Genomic DNA, 15,760 nt, shown 5'->3' with positions numbered 1-15,760 from the left:
TCATAGTACCCTATAGGACAGGGAAGAACTGCCCCATAGAGTTTCCACGGAGTGCCTGGAGGATTCAAACTGCTGACCTTTTGGTTAGCAGCCATAGCACTTAACTACTACACTACCAGGGTTTGCTATATAAAAACAGGGAGAGACATAGTCACCTAAGCTGATTAAAGGGAATCCTACTGCATTTAATAATCATTTTGTTTTCTCTCAAATGTCAATCAATGTTGTTAATGGAATTTTCAGATATGGTCTGCTTTGTTTTGATTTAAGCCATGAAGACAGAAAATCAAACTTTTGGAGCAGAGTTTATACTTCTTGGCCTTTTCCAATATGGCCAAATGAACAAGATACTCTTTGTTGCCATTACTGTCATCTTCTCAGTGGCTTTGATGGGAAATATCATACTGATCCACCTCATCCGATTGGACACTCTGCTCCACACTCCCATGTACTTCCTCCTCAGTCAGCTCTCCTTCATTGACATGGTGTACATCTCCACCACGGTGCCCAAGATGGCAGCAAACTTCCTGTCAAATAGTAAGACCATTACTTTTTTAGGTTGTGAGATTCAAACCTTTCTGTTTTTGACTCTTGGTGGAAGTGAAGCTCTTCTTGGTTTCATGTCTTATGATAGACACGTAGCGATCTGTCACCCTTCACATTATCCTGTGCTCATGAGCAAGACGATCTGTTTGTCTATGGTCATATGTGCATGGGCCAGTAGTTCTATCAATGCTTTAATACATACACTGTATGTATTTCAACTTCCATTCTGTACATCTCGGATCATTAACCACTTTTTCTGTGAAGTTCCATCTCTAATGCCTTTGGTGTGTCAGGACACCTCCCAGTATGAGTATACTGTCCTCTTTAGTGGCCTTGTCATTCTGTTACTACCATTCATGGCCATTCTGGCTTCCTATGCCCAGGTGCTTATTGTGGTGTACCAGATAAGCTCAGGTAAAGGGCAGACAAAAGCCATCTCCACGTGTTCCTCTCATCTGATTGTGGCAAGCCTATTCTATGGGGCTACTCTCTCCACCTATACAAGGCCACATTCCTTGCATTACCCTGAGGAAGATAAAGTGGTGGCGGTGTTTTACAGTATCATTACACCTCTTCTGAACCCATTTATCTACAGTCTGAGGAATAAGGAGGTCATGGGGGCCATGAGAAGAGTGCTGGGAAAATAGACATTTGTACAGAAAATATGACTTTAGGAACCCTTTATAGTTTGAGACTGAACAACATGATTTGATTAGCCTACTGTCTAGAGAGAAGTAAGCTCAAAGAAATGTTTACAAAATAAATAAACGTAACAATGCCTTGGTTTCTACACTTCTCAGAAATAACTAAAGCTTTGTTATTGGAACTGGGTGGATTTGCCGTGTAAAAGCAAGAGAATCGTTGCCATTTTCAACTTTATCTTCTAAAGCAATAGATTTAATCCCTGTCAACACAATGCTCCCATGCCATAACAAATTTTTAGTACCTTTTTAATATTCTGAAATAAAATGCACATGAAATATAATTTACCATATAATACATAATATCAGGAAAATACATATGATGACCAAACTATAATATAGAGCAAAATGCATACATCCACTTATTTATTTACTTATTCATTCATTGAACAAGGGCTTTAATGCTTTAACTCTGTATGTGACACTGTTATAGGCACTGGTGAAATGGGATTAAACAAGAAAAAACTGACGTAAGTCTCTGCTCTCATGAAGTTTACATTTTATCGTGGGGAGAAAGACAGTATATAAAATTAACGGGTAAAGCGACCTTATATGAGTCGGAATCAACTCGACAGCACTGGGTTTGGGTAAATTTCAGAGTATACCAAAAAGTATTAATCACCATGAAGAAGAACTAAGTGGAAAATTGGAATCGGGAAAACAAAGGGTATTTGCAATGTTAAGTCAAACAGAGAAGGGAGAACCAAGAATGCAACATTTGTCAAAAACTAAAAGGAGTCGAGGACAAGAGACAAGTGGATATCTGTGGATGAATGTTCTGGGAAGAGCAAAGAACAAGTGAGAATTCCCTGAGGTGGGGACATGCCCAGCATAGTCACAAAAGATCAAGGAGTAAATTGGTGAGACACAGAAAATAGGTATATGTTTTGGAGCCGGGTCTTACAGTGTAAATTAGATCGATGTGAGGATTGTGGTTTTGAACCTAAAACGATGGGCTACCTTTGCAGAGTTGTGGTAGAGAATTGATGTGGGCAGAAGAAAGCCATTGCAGTAGTCCAGCTGTGACAAGATATTACCTTGGACCAAGGTGATATTAGTGGAGAGGCAAAGACTGGGCAGATTCAGGAGACTGGGAGAAAGCAGACATTTGAGTTTTGTGGACACATGGGATGTGAAATACTATGAAATAAGAAGCTTTCAGAATTGGGCTAAAACTTGAAATTAACAACTGGAAGTGTGGAACTGTCATCATTACAGCTTGAGGGAAACCACAGGTGGAGCATTTCATCATTCGTCATCTCTTATGCTACTTTCATGTTAATGCCTTAGGCCCACAATTACAATCATTATTCTGGCTTCTATCGCCATTAAATAGAAGCTCTTATTTCTCATCACCATTGAGTCGAAACTTTTAAATCAGAAAATAAGTTCTCTTTGATGTCTGGCTTCTTTTCCTAAACATGTTTAAAAGGTTTAACCATATTTTTGAGTGTCTCCATCATTTTTATTACAAAGCTGAATTCCATCATATGGCTTAGAATAATTATTTCCATTCTGATGTCAGAAATGTTTGACTATAATGAATGAAACTACCATAAAGCTTCCTGTACAAGTGTTTTTTGAGAACACGTGAACTCAATTCTCTTGTACATATACCTAAATTGAAATTGCTTGGTCATAAATTAGGCACATGTTTAGCTCTAATAAAAAAAAAAAAATTTTTTTTTTAGCGTTATCCAAAGTGGATTTAATCATTTATTTTCCAATGAGTAATATATGAAAACTTCTTAGAGTCTGAGTGTTGATAATAAATAATGCAGTGGGTTGCTAAACTACTTGCTGCTAAATATAAAGTGGAATATAAACCATGAGAGCAAAATACAACCAGTGTGCCATCAGTGCATGAACAATGGTATTGGAAGAAAGTGTATATTTCTGTGAAATATTTTAGAGATTCACTGACAAGATTTTTCTGGATCCATTGTCAATAATTTTAATAATAATTATATGTAATGGCCTTTAGGAACACTCATTTCTGGCTCAAGACAAAATGTGTTTATTGGTCTATGAATGCCTTACTTCGGTCAGTTTGTTTATAATATAATGTATACCTGTAAGTTCACCACCCAACCCAACAACTAAAATAGTAAATTTATCTTTAGTGCTCCTCCAACTCTTGGCGACCCCATGTGTGTCAGAGTAGAACTGTTCTTGGTAGGGTTTTCAACGGCTTATTTTTCTAATGTGGATCACCAATCCGTTCTCCTGAGGTGCCTCTGGGTAGACTCGAACCACCAAGCTTTCAGTTAGCAGTGACTATGTTAACTGTTCGCACCATCCAGGGACTCTTCATATCCTCCTATACCTCTGGGTAGACTCGAACCACCAAGGTTTCATTTAGCAGTGACTATGTTAACTGTTCGCACCATCCAGGGACTCCTCATATCCTCCTATACCTCTATCATCATTCTGAATTTTTGTTTTTTTAATTCTCTTGCTATAATTATAATATAGAATTCATAGGGTATTAGAAAATATTTTTAGATGCTGTAGAACTTAATAAAGGGGTCTTAAGTTGTAGATAATCTTTTTGAAAATTGTTTTTTCGGTTGACATTACTAACGCTCCAGGTTGAATGAAATGACAGCCCATTCTATTTTATTATTGAATGGCATTCTATTTTAAGACTATACTACACATTTATCCATTTTTTGTTGTTGGTGTTGTTGCTGATAGATGCTTGTTTTATTTCTAGTTGTCTACTATTATATACAATGCACTTATAAACATTGTTGCATTTGTCTCCTGTTTCCCATAAACAAGAGTTTGTATTTTGTATATATCTACGAATGGAATTGGTGGTGAAATTACTTAAGTGTGTAAACCATTTGTGTTTTACATAAAGTTTGAAATTCTAATTTATACTTACTATCAAAAATGAAAATAATAAATCCATATTTTAATAAATGTACATTCAAATTTAATGAATTTTAACATATTTAAATATTTTTCACACAGACTGCATGAAAGTTCACATCTGCAGACCACATCAGTCAGTGAAGTATATGGTTGTATGTCCAGTTGCTAGCTTCAAGTTTCAGGTAATCTCCACCCCAGCTTCTTGATCTTGGCCTTAGAGTTTTATACATCCTTGATCTTTTATTATTGTGATTAATTTTTGTAGTATTTTTGACCATTTTCATGCTTTTGAGTTCCAATAGAGCCTAAACCTGACTAAATACGATGCCTAAACTTCAACAGCTATAGCTAACAAACTTTTTTTAATAGCAATTTGAAGGATGATTTGTGTAAGTTATACAGAATAAAGAAATCCATATACAGTACATTCACAACTAATCAGATAGATTATCGCAAATTGAACGAACCTATATGAAAGTAGTAACATATTATTAGCACTTGAGAAGATTCCTCATGCCTCCCCCTAGCTGCTACCCATACTTACTTGTAATGAAACCATTATATTTAAGTGCATTATCCATGAATTATACTGAACAATGAAAAAATAAATCATTTCAATTATTACATAAATTCAATATAATCCCCATTAGAATCCCATCAGTGTGTGCATGTGTGTGTGTTTAATTTACAAGTTGGCTATAGAATTTATATAAAATGATGCAAAAAACAGTAATAGCTCAAAGGGAATTTTAAAAATAATAAAATGAGATGCATCATTCTATGTGATATTAAAAATTTGTATTGATATAATTATAGACCAGTGGAAGAGAATACATAATACAGATGCACACATATGTGTACAATGATGAGTCACATATGTCAGGTGCTTGTATGGGGAGTGATAAAAGGATACACATTTCAGTGAAAGTTGTTGGATCAATTGTATATCCGTGTATATTTTTAAAAAATGAGATGTGGATAATGTCAGTGAAAATGACCAAGTTGATAGCCTCAGATAGCTTCTGTGAAGGGCCTGTTCCTGCACAGAAACAGCGACAAAGCAAAAAGTGTTAGAATCAACTTTTTTTGAAATTTAGAAAGTTTTAAAATATTTACAGCAACCAAGCAAATACTGAAATAAGAGAAAACCAGAAAACCGAACCCACTCCCATCAAGTCGATTGCGACTCATAGCGACCCCATAGGACAGAGTAGAGCTGCACTATAGAGTTTCCGAGGAGCGTCTGGTGGATTCGAACTGCTGACCTCTTGGTTAGCAGCCATAGCACTTAACCACTATGCCACCAGTGTTTCTGAAATAAGAGAAAGGCCACTTAAAAACATCAGGAGAGGGGATGTTACAGAAAACAGTGTGTTAAGAAGGTATAGGATTCATTCCCTCCACTGAAGCAATGAAAAAAACCAAAAACCAAACCCAATGCCATCGAGTCGACTCCCACTCATAGCGACCCTATAGAACAGAGTAGAACTGCCCCATAGAGTTTCCATGGAGCGCCTGGAGGCTTCGAACTGCCGACCCTTTGGTTAGCAGCCATAGCACTTAACCACTAGGCCACCAGGGTTTCCCTGAAGCAATGAATAAGTGGGAAAAAAACCTGACAGAATAAACATTAAGTGCTTCATGAGAAAAGATGCTGTTGAATTTTGATGAAAAATTGTGGCATTTTTGTTTATTCACCTACTATCCCCCATTCTCCACTTGGCAGCTGCCATGAAGACAGCAGCCCACATTCCTGGTGTGGCTTGCTGGTGCCAGGGTGTGGACAAGACAGATCTTTTTTCTAAAAATGTTGTTGTTGTTTATTTTGACCAATCTGGTAGTTCCAGAGATACTTGCTCTGAGATAGGCCTTGGCTTTACTCCTCTCAGACATGAGTGGCTACCAGGTGGTGTCTGTCTGTGAAAAGCCTTAAAGACATATAATGCCATAACCAGCTTAGGTAAGGAATGGAGAACAGGGAAAGAAGCAGACAAACCTGATAGCCTGGAAAAGAAGAGGCTGATGAGGCAGATGCATGGGAGAATAAACTGTTTGTAGAGATACTGAATGTACTGAAGGATCAGAGATCCAATGTACATACCCAGGTTGAATGCATGCTCAGACAAGACCTGAGAGGACCCTAGGTTTGAGCCTCTGGCAGATCTTTGGGCTCTGCACAAACGGAGGTGTAGACTAAGGCCCAGTTGTAGGTGGCCTGGCTAAGCATTGAAAGAGTACCTAATTCAGAGTCAATCTTCAATGACCAGGAAAGGGTTTTTAGTTTTCTTTTTCTTCTCTTTTTGACCCCAAAAAAGGTCTCTATCAGGTCACTGGTTGACCACTAAAATAACTGAAGATAGACTTCAGTGACCACACATGGCAAAGAAAACAGTCTATGAAAAATAATAAATACATACAAACAAATAAATAGTTTGGAAATGTCACTAAACAGATGACCGCAGCCCTCAACAATAACAGCAAGCGCTAGGTAGGCTGGAGAATCTGCTTTTCAGAGTTAACACATAAAATTCACAAAGCCCAGTGTTTGGTAAAAATACTAGGCATGCCAAGAAACAGGAAGTACAACCAATTCACAGGAAAAAAAAAAAAATCGGTGAAAGCAGTCCCTGAAGAACCAATGACATAGAATTGCTAGGCAAATCGTTTAAATCTACTGTGTTAAACGTGGTCAAAGACCTAAAGGAAAACAGGAGAATGTCTCAACGAATAGAGAATATCAATAATGACAAAGAAATTATAAAGAAGGCATCAAATAGAAATTAACATCAATCTTTCTCAAACTTTTCCAAAAACTAAAAGGAAGGAATAATTTGTAACTCAATCCATGATGCTATCAGCATCCTGATATTTAGCCAGACAAAGCCATCAGAAAAAAATACTGCATAGAAATATCTATGGAAATCCTCAACAAAATAGTAAAACTCCAATCCAGCAGCATATTAAAAGGACCATATGCCATAACCCTGTGTGCTTTGTCCCACAAGTGCAGCATATATAAAAGTCAATCAGTGTAATGCAACACATTAATAGAACGTAGGGAGAGGGGGATGATCTATCAACTGATGCAGAAAAAAGCGTTTAACAAAAAAACACTCAAAAATCAGGAATAAAAGCAAACTTCCTATTGTGTGAGAGTCAAAAATGGCCTCTGTGTATTAGCCCCAAGTTATTTACTTCTTCAAGTAAGCTGACGCGTATTATATGGAAAAAAAAAAGAAACTGGCATGAAACTCAAACTTGTACATGTCCAACTGATTTAAAAATAGCCCAGATAAGCAGATTTTTAGCCACTTAGGACCTGCCTGTTTTACATACCCTGCAAAACTGGACTCAACTTCTGCTAGTCCTAAAAAAAAAAAAAAAAAAAAAAGATAAATTCCTGTAGTTATAAAGACCCTAAGATGCTGCTGCTTTTAGAGCTCTCTGACCCAGAGACTTATCGCCTGGCTGCAGGAGGATATCGCTTCTCACCCCTGGGAGCTTTCTTGCTCTCTTCTCCTTCTGATGCTACCTGTGACTCTAGCCTCTGGAAGACCTTCTGCTACAGGGACCACCCCCTTGCATGTGACTTTCAATGTGTTGGCCCCATTAAATAGCTTGTTGTGCAATACTGTCATATAGTTCTGAATTTCCTTCACCTCAGTACACTTCCTTAAAATGATAAAGGACAGTTGTGAAAAACCAACAATTAACATTATACTCAATGGTGAAAGACTGAAAGATTTTGCCATAAAATCAGGAACACGGCAAGGATATCTCTTTTCCCTACTTCTATTCAACACTGTGGTCTTTTTGTTCGCCTCTGTGAATGTGAAAACTGGACAATGAAAAAAGAAGGCAGGAGAAGTACTGATGCGTGGAAGTGTGGTGTTGGTGAAGAATATTGAATGTACCATGGATTAACAAAAGAACAAAAAAATCAGTCTTACAATAAAACAGTGAAATGTTCCTTAGGAATGAGGATGGCAAGACTTCATCTTACTTACTTTGGACACATTATCTGGAAAGACCGATCACTAGGAAAAGAAGTCCTGTTAGGTGAAGTAGAAGATCACAAAAATAAAGGAAACCCTCAAAAAGATGGATTGACCCAATAACAACAACAATGGACTCAAACATACCAACAATCATTAGGATGGCACGGGACCAGGGAAAATTTCTTTCTCTTATATATTAGGTTACTTTGAGTAGAAGCCAACTAAATAGCAACTGCTCTCAACAACATTCAGCGCAAGACATCAACAACAACATAGCTACAGCTATATCTTCATATAAAACAAAAACCACCACCAGTTGCAGTAGAATCAAACGCAACTCACAGTGACCCGTTGGGTGTCGGAGTAGAACCGGGCTCCGTCAGTAGGCTGCACTGTGTGTCTGTACCATAATTTGTTTCCCATTCGTCTGTTGGTGAGCATTTAGGTTGTTTACATCTTTGTGCTGTTGTGAATGGTGCTCCCATGAACATGGTATGCATGTGTCTATTCCTGCGACTGCTCTTACTTCTCTTGGGTATATTCCTATGAGTGGTATTGCTGGATCTTATGGTATTTCTACTTCTAGCTTTTTAAGGAAGCACCAGATTGTTTTCCAAAGTGATTGTATCATTTTACATTCTCACCAGCAGTGCATGAGAGTCCAATCTCTCCACAACCTCTCCAACATTTTTATTTTGTGTTTTATGGATTAACCAAACCCATCGCCATTGAGTCATTTCTGACTCATAGAGACCCTATAGGACAGAGTAGAACTGCCTTGTGGAGTTTCCAAGGAGCGCCTGGTGGATTCCAACTGCCGACCTTTTGGTTAACAGCATTTAACCACTACACCACCAGGGTGTCCTTTTTTTGGATTAGCGCCAGTGTTATTGGGGTGATAAGACATCTCTTTGTTGTTTTAATTTGCATTTCTCTGGTGGCTAATGATCATGAGCATTTCCTCATGTGTACATTAGCCACCTGAATATCTTTTTTGGTGCAGTGTCTGTTCATATACTTTGCCCATTTTTAATTTTTTTTGTTTGCCTTTTTGTAGTTGAGGTGTTGCTGTATTTTGTAGATTTAATGATTAGACCCTTACCAGATATGTCATAGCTAAAAATTTCTTCCCAATCCATAGGTTCTGTTTTTACTCTTTTGATGAGCATAACTGATTTTTAGCAGACCCCAGTTATCTAGTTTCTCTTCTGATGTTTCTGCATTGTTGGTTATGGTTTGTATTCTGTTTATGTCGTGTATCAGGCCTCCTAGCATTGTCCCTATTTTTTCTTCCGTGATCTTTATCATTTTAGGTTTTATATTTAGGTCTTTGATCATTTTGAGTTAGTTTCTGTGCATGATGTGAGGTATGGGTCCTGTTTCATTTTTTTTGCAGACAGATATCCAGTTACGCCAGCACCACTTGTTAAAAAGACTGTCTTTTCCCCCATTTAATGGACTTTGGGCCTTTGTCAACTATCAGCTGCTCATGGTGCATGGATTTACGTCTGGGTTCTCAATTTTGTTATATTGGTCTATGTGTCTGTTGTACCAGTACCAGGCTGTTTTGACTCTCATGGTGGTATAACAGGTTCTAACATCAGGTAGTGTGAGGCCTCCCACTTTGTTCTTCTTCAGTAATTCTTTACTTATTTGGGGCTTCTTCCTTTTCCATATGAAGTTTGTGATTTGTTTCTCCAACATGCTAAAAGTTGTCATTGGAATTTGGATTGAGATTGCATTGTATCTGTAGCTCACTTTGGGAAGAACTGACATTTTCATAATGTTGAGTCTTCCTGTCTATCAGCATGGTATGTTTTTCCACTTATTTAGGTCTCTTTTGATTTCTTGTAATAGTGTCTTGTAGTTTTCTTTGTGTAGGTTTTTTACACCTCTGTTTAAATTTATTCCTAAATACTTTATCTTCTTGGGGGCTATTATAATGGTATTGATTTGGTGATTTCCTCTTGGAAGTTCTCTCTTTTGGTGCAGAGGAATCTGACTGACTTATGTATGTTTATCTTATATCCTGATATTTTGCAAAATCTTCTATTTTAGTTGTAGTAGTTTTCTTGTGGATTTTGGGGGGTTTTCCATGTATAAAACCATATCATCTGCAAATAGGGATACTTTTACTTCTTCCTTACCAATTTGGATGCACTTTATTTCTTTTTCTTGCCTTATTGATCTGGCTAGGGCCTCCAGTACAATGTTGAATATGAGTGGTGACAAAGGGCATCCATGTCTGGTTCCCCTTCTCAAGGGGAATGCTTTAAGACTCTTCATTTAGGATGATGTTGGTTGTTGGCTTTGTATAAATGGCCTTTATTATGTCCAGGAATTTTCCTTCTATTCCTATTTCGCTGAGAGTTTTTATCAAGAATGGGTTTTGGACTTTTTAAAATACCTTTTCTGCATCAGTTGATAAGATCATGTGGTTCTTGTCTTTTGTTTTATTTATGTGATGGATTACATTATTGTTTTTCTAATGTTGAACCATCCCTGCATACCTGGTATGAATCCCACGTGGTCATGGTGAATTATTTTTTGATATGTTGTTGAATTCTATTGGCTAGAATTTTGTTGAGGATTTTTGGGTCTATATTCATGAGGGATATTGGTCTGTAATTTTCTTTTTTTTGTGGATCTTTACCTGACTTTTCTATCATGGTTATGCTGGCTTCATAGAATGAGTTTGCGAGTGTTTCATCCTTTTCTATGCCTGAAATGCCTTTGGTAGTAATGGTGTTAACTCTTCCCTGAAAGTTTGGTAGAATTCTCCAGTGAAGCCGTCTGGGCCAGGGCTTTTTTGTTGGTGGTGGTTTTTATTTTTTTAATTATCTCTTCAATCTCTTCTTTTGTTGTGGGTTTATTTAGTTTTTCTACCTCAATTTGTGTTAGTTTAGGTAAGTAGTGTGTTCCTAGAAATTTGTCCATTTCTTCTAGATTTTCAAATTTGTTAGAGTACAATTTTTCATAGTATTCTGTTATGATCCTTTTTATTTCCATTGGGTCTGTTGTGATATCACCCATTCTATTTCTTATTTAGGTTATTTGCTTCCTCTCCTGTTTTTTCTTTTGTCAATTTGACCAATGGTTTATTGATTCTGTTGATCTTTTCAAAAAACCGTCTTTTAGTATTGTCTACTCTTTCAATTGTTTTCCTATTCTCTATCTCATTCATTTCTGCTCTAACCTTTATTATTTCCTTTCTTCTGGTGCCTGAGGGCTACTTTTGTTTCTCTCTATTTGTTCAAGTTGTAGGGTTAATGTTTTGATTTTGGCACTTTCTTCTTTTTGAATGTGTGCATTTATTGTTGTAAATTGACCTCTAAGCATTGCTTTTGCTGTTTTCCAAAGGTTCTGGTAAGACATGTTTTCATTCTTCATTTAATTCTATGAATTTATTTTGTCCATCCTTGATTTCTTCTATAATCCAGTAGTTTTTAAGCAAGGTGTTGTTCTGTTTCCACGTATTTGATTTTTTTTCCTTGCTGTTTCTGTTATTGATTTCTAATTTTATGTCATTATAATCAGAGGATACTCTTTCTTAAGGTCAGCTGATTAACAATTTTAATTCCATGTACAATCTTAATTCTCCTTTGCCATGTAACTTAACATATTCACAGATTCCAGGGATTGAGACAAGGACACCTTTGGAGAATCTTTTTCCTATCTTCCGTATTGATATTTTGTAAAACCATGTCTGTTCAACAGGCAGACATCAAGGCCAGCTCCTGGCAATACAAAAACCTAATTGATAGTGCCAGATCAGCTCCCAGATGTCAAAAAACATTCTACTTCTTCTTCTAGGATATTTGTACTCAGTTCTCTTCCCTTTGAGTTAATTCATCTCACTGTACTACTATGACTTTTTGTTTAACTGTATCTGTTTACAAACTTCAATAAAATTAAAAATATCTCTACTGCAGTAAAAAATGTATTAAAATAATTCATTAAACAAGTACAAATTTGCAATGACTATAGTGGCTATTGTGCCAGTCTGCCTCAACAAAGGTCTCCCTTATCCTCTCTGGCCCGGTATTTCCCCAAGCATGAGGTCCTGCATTAGATTGATCCCTCCTAATGGTTTGTCCAAAGGAAGTGAGTCAGACAATGTTCTGTTGTGATCCGTAAGTTTTACATTGGCTAATTATTGGAAATAGACCACCAGACCATTTTCCTAGTCTAATCTTTTTAAGGTTTTAACCTTGGGCAGTAACTTAACTTTACTAAGATCCAGTTTCATCAAAAGTCAGTGGGAGCTAAAAATAACATTATCTTCATGAATCTGCTTCGATGAAATCATGCAAATAGACTGTTAGGAACGATATAGCTCACTCAGTAATTTCTCAATAAATATATTTTTTATAGTTTTTATTGTGCTTTAAGTGAAAGTTTACAAATCAAATCAGTCTCTCACACAAAAACTTATATACACCTTGCTACATACTCCCAATTGCTATCTCCCTAATGAGACAGCCCGCTCTCTCCCTACACTCTCTCTTTTCGTGTCCATTTCACCAGCTTCTAATCCCCTCCACCCTCTCATTTCCCATCCAGGCAGGAGATGCCAACATAGTCTTAAGTGTCCACCTGATCCAAGAAGCTCACTCCTCACCAGCATCCCTCTCCAACCTATTTTCCAGTCCAATCCATGTCTGAAGAGTTGGTTTCAGGAAAGGATCCTGTCCTGGGCCAACAGAAGGTCTGGGGGCCATGACCACCAGGGTCCTTCTAATCTCAGACCATGAAGTCTGGTCTTTCTATGAGAATTTGGTGTCTGCATCCCACTGCTCTCCTGCTCCCTCAGGGGTTCTCTGTTGTATTCCCCGTCAGGGCAGTCATCGGTGGTAGCCAAGCACCATCTAGTTCTTCTGGTCTCAGGATGATGTAGTCACTGGTTCATGTGGCCCTTTCTGTCCCTTGGGCTCGTAATCACCTTGTGTCCTTGGTGTTCTTCATTCTCCTTTGATCCAGGTGGGTTGAGACCAATCGATGCATCTTAGATGGCTGCTTGCTAGCGTTTAAGACCCCAGATGCCACTCTTCGAAGTGGGATACAGAATGTTTTCTTAATAGATTTTATTGTACCAATTGACTTAGATGTCGCCTGAAACCATGGTCCCCAGACCCCTGCCCCTGCTACGCTGGCCTTTGAAGTATTCAGTTTATTCAGGAAACTTCTTTGCTTTTGGTTTAGTCCAATTGTGCTGACCTCCCCTGTATTGTGTGCTGTCTTTCCCTTCACCTAAAATAGTTCCTATTACTATCTAAACCCCTTTCCCGCCCTCCCTCGCTCCCCCCTCTGGTAATGACAAAAGAATGTTTTCTTCTCAGTTTAAACTATTTCTCAAGTTCTTAGGGCGCCTTGGTTGCTTCCATCTTTTTGCTATTGTAAACAGTGCTGCATAAACATGGGTGTGCATATACCTGTTTGTGTAAAGGCTCTTATTCTTCTAGGATATATTCCAAGGAATGGGATTGCTGGGTCCTATGGTAGTTCTATTTCTAGATTTTTAAGGAAGACCCAAATTGATTTCCAAAGTGCTTGTACCATTTTGCATTCCCACCAGCAGTGTATAAGTGTTCCAATCTCTCCACAGCCTCTCCAACATTTACTATTTTGTGTTTTTTGGATTAACGCCAGCCTTGTTGGAATGAGATGAAGTCTCATTGTAGTTTCGGTCTGCATTTCTTTAATGGCTGGTAATCGTGAACATTTCCTCATGTAGCTGTTAGCTACCTGAATGTCTTCTTTAGTGATGTGTCTATTCATATCTTTTGCCCATTTTTAAATTGGGTTATTTGTCTTTTTGTAGTTGAGTTTTTGCAGTATCATGTAGATTTTAGAGATCAGGCGCTGATTGGAAATGTCATAGTTGAAAACTTTTTCCCATTCTGTAAGTAGTCTTTTTACTCTTTTGGTGAAGTCTTTGGATGAGCATAGGTTTTTGATTTTTAGGAGCTCCCAGTTATCTAGTTTTTGTTTTGTATTTTTAATAATGTTTTCTATACTATTTATGCCATGTATTAGGGCTCCGAACAGTGTCCCTATTTTTTCTTCCATGATCTTTACCTTTTTTTTCGATTTTATATTTAGGTGTTTGATACATTTTGAGCTCATTTTTTTGCATGGAGTGAGGTATGGGTCTTGTTTCACTTTTTTGCAGATGGATATCCAGTTATGCCAGCACTATTTGTTAAAAAAAACTGTCTTCTCCCCCCATTTAACTGTTTTGGGGCCTTTGTCAAAAATCAACTGCTCATATGTGGATGGATTTATATCTGGATTCTCAATTCTGTTCCATTGGTCCATGTATCTGTTGTTGTCCCAGTACCAGGCTGTTTTGACTACTGTGGTGGTATAGTAGGTTCTAAAATCAGGGAAAGTAAGGCCTCCCACTTTGTTTTTATTTTTCAGTAATACCTTATTTATCTGGGGCTTCTTTCCCTTCCATATGAAGTTGGTGATTTGTTTCTCCATCTCATCAAGAATGCCGTTGGGATTTGGACCGGAATTGCATTAAATGTATAGATCCCTTTTGGCAGAATAGGCATTTTTATAATGTTAAGTCTTCCTATCGATGAGCAAGGTATGTTTTTCCACTTATGTAAGTCTCTTTTGGTTTCTTGCAGAAGTGTTTTGCAGTTTTTTTGTATAAGTCTTTTACATCTTTGGTAAGATTTATTCCTAATTATTTTATCTTCTTGGGGGCTACTGTAAATGGCATTGATTTGGTGATTTCCTCTTCAATGTTCTTTTTGTTCGTGTAGAGGAATCCAACTGATTTTTGTATGCTTATCTCGTATCCTGATACTCTGCTGAACTCTTCTATTAGTTTCAGTAGTTTTCTGAAGGATTCCTTAGGGTTTTCTGTGTATAAGATCATGTCACCTGCAAATGGAGATACTTTTACTTCTTCCTTGCCAATCTAGATGCCCTTTATTTCTTTATCTAGCCTAATTTCTCTGGCTAGGACCTCCAACACAATGTTGAGTAAGAGCGGTGATAAAGGGCATCCTTGTCTGGTTCCCAGTCTCAGTGGGAATGCTTTCAGGCTCTCTCCATTTAGGGTGACGTTTGCTGTTGGCTTTATATAAATGCCCTTTATTATGTTGAGAAATTTTCCTTCTATTCCTGTTTTGCTCAAGTTTTTATCATGAATAGGTGTTGGACTTTGTCAAATGCCTTTTCTGCATCAATTGATAAAATCCTGTGATTCTTGTCTTTTGTTTTATTTATGTCATGGATTACATTAATTGTTTTTCTAATGTTGAACTATCCCTGCATACCTGGTATGAATCCCACTTGGTCATGGTGAATTATTTTTTTGATATGTTGTTGAATTCTATTGGCGAGAATTTTGTTGAGGATTTTTGTATCTAAGTTCCTGAGGGATATAGGTCTATAATTTTCTTTTCTTGTGGTGTCTTTACGTGGTTTTGGTATGAGGGATATGGTGGCTTCATAGAATGAGTTTGGTAGTATTCTGTCCTTTCTATGCTCTGAAGTACCTTTAGTAGTAGTGGTGTTAACTCTTCTCTGAAAGTTTGGTAGAACTCTGCAGTGAAGCTGTCCAGGGCTTTTTTTGGGGTGGGGGGGGGTTGATTGCCTTTTCCACCTCTTCTTTTG

The sequence above is a fragment of the Loxodonta africana genome, unplaced genomic scaffold (assembly GCF_030014295.1).
Source record: "Loxodonta africana isolate mLoxAfr1 unplaced genomic scaffold, mLoxAfr1.hap2 scaffold_31, whole genome shotgun sequence".
Lineage (NCBI taxonomy): Eukaryota > Metazoa > Chordata > Mammalia > Proboscidea > Elephantidae > Loxodonta > Loxodonta africana.
Note: the sequence above shows the minus strand (reverse complement) of the source record.